The sequence below is a fragment of the Colobus angolensis genome, unplaced genomic scaffold, assembly GCF_000951035.1.
Source record: "Colobus angolensis palliatus isolate OR3802 unplaced genomic scaffold, Cang.pa_1.0 Scaffold51, whole genome shotgun sequence".
NCBI lineage: Eukaryota > Metazoa > Chordata > Mammalia > Primates > Cercopithecidae > Colobus > Colobus angolensis.
Window position 1 is genome coordinate 3,232,904 of NW_012118599.1, and position 2,372 is coordinate 3,235,275.

Genomic DNA, 2,372 nt, shown 5'->3' on the forward strand with positions numbered 1-2,372 from the left:
GAGGGCGTTTCCCGGCCGGAGGGATGCTCCGCTCCGGGTTTTCGCGGCGGCCTGGATCCGGAGAGGGTCGACAGACCCGCGGGCCGGCTGCTGCAGGTCCGCTTACTCCGGCTGGGACGGGGGCGCGTCGGGCCCTTTGAGGAAGGCAGACTGTGAAAGGACTTGGGGCAAAGATGAGGCGGAGCAGAGGCGGCCTGAGCAGAAAACAGAACAACTTTGATATTTAGTTTTATTTAACTCGCACTCCTCTCCTTGCTCCCCTTCCCCAAAATAACTTTCTCTTCCGGGGTCAGACAGGACCGCCCCGAAAGCGTACCTTGCGCGCCTGGAGCGCCAGGCGCTACGAGATTCGGTGTAGTTTTGAGGTGTTTGCACCGCCCTCGCTGCTGCTTTCGTGGCTGCCCGTGTGCCCGCTGCTCACGGCTGCTCCAGAAGTGTGAGCGGGCCGCGCCTGGCCCCTGCCCTGCCCTCTGGTCCTCGGGCACCGCCTGCAGGCTTTGTAACTTGGGAGCACATCTCCGGTGATCATGGTTTATGCAGTGAGTGACAGTAAATCCTCCTCCCTGTACCACCAAAGGCATAGGAGTCTGAGAGTCTGTGAGAGTCTCATAGATGTGGTTGCACCTGGCCAGGAGCCCAACTGCAGAAATAAGCAGGCAAAAGCGAGTTTCTGAGCCAGTTCCAGCCTGGCCCAGATGTTGGCCCCTGACAACTAGCTGGGGCTGGTGCGGAGGGAGGAGCAAGAGAAGAGGGGCACGTCGAGGCTGCCAGGTGAGCATCCTCCATACAGCTCTGCTTTTCTGCTGCAACCCCGGTCGCGTCCAGCCCGGATGAGCCGGGAGGCTAACTATTGGGTTATAACGACCATTCCCTCGCCCCGACTCATTCATTCTAGCGGACCACGGCCGGAATCCTGAACTGCCCCTCTTCGCCTGTAACTGTTTGCAACACAATCCCCATCTCCGAACAACAAGATTTTCTCCTTTCATGAAGGGTTGCTCAAGTCAAGGTCAGTAACAATGATGAATCATTTCCTCGGGGGCTCCTCTGACTCCCCACCCGGCCGCCCCTTCGTTCCACACTTTCCCTTTCAAGCATACTCAAACTCCAGGTTCCACCTGTGGCCTCTGCCACGCTGCCACGCTGGCTCTCCCACCCTCACTCCCGCCCTCCAGCTGCTATAGCTAAAATCTGGAGCCACGGAGTTCACTTTTCCATAGAAGACGAAGCTGAGCATGCTCAGTGGCCAAGACAAAGTTTGCTCGGAAGCTAGTTTTTGCATTAGACTCTCCATTGGCTCCTTAGACTCTCCCGTATCTTACAACTGGGCACAGGAGGGTTTCCCCGGTGAAATGGAGAAGAGGACACTTGGTCTTTTCAACTCTGCTAGGAGGGCTCCTTTCTTCCCAGTCTGTAAGGAGGGGTCTGACTTTCATTTCTACCCCAGCGTTATCACCTTAACTCTCTTTCCAGTCCATGCCTAAACTCCGTTGCCCTACCCACTTCTCCCTCTCTTTTGTTTGTCCTGATTTGATTCCTGCATTCTCATAGAGGGCTACCTGGACTTTGAGCCTCCACCCCACTTTCTACATTCTTGCATTCCAGAAACACATATGAAGCTTATTTCTGCCACCCTTCCTAGAAAACTGGTTCCTGACAGAGACATGTGGAAAGGTTAGTAAGTCCCTGTCTTCAAGTTTTCCAACTGCTTAAAAAAAAAAAAAAAAAAAAATTAAAGAAGGCTGGCTCCCTCCATTTAATCTAATGTTGATTTCCAGAGATTATCACACTAGATTATTTTAACAAACACCAAATGTATTTTAAAGACGTGTCCAGTCTTTAAAAAATTCAAACTTCAATAAGCATTCTTTGCGTGCCTCTCCATGATGCTTCAGTTTCTCTGTGTTATTATTTTTGTATCAGCTTAATCCGAAAGAGATTGTGACCTCTTGAACAACAGATACTGTCTCACTTGCTTTGTAGATCGGGGAATCTGCCACAATGCCATATGCACAGTCAATGATCAACAGTTTTTGTTGATTGAATTCTGTGGGTAGTCAGTAGGAGAATTCTTGACTTTCCTTGTTTCCAAGGATCTGCCAAGAATTTGAAACAGCATAGTAAGAGAGAAAAAATGAAACAACACCTTGTCAACTACAGAATAGGGAAGCAATTAACTTTTTATTCACCTGAAGAATTTTAGGGTTTCCCACCTGATATAACATCTAGTTTCTTCCGCCACATACAAATGAGTTTGACTCAATTTAAACAAAGTTTAAAAAGACCACCTAAATCAATTTATTCTTAGAATAATGTAATTCTTCTATTCATTTATACTGTGAAGCATGTTTTCACAGCCTTTGAGCTAAAGA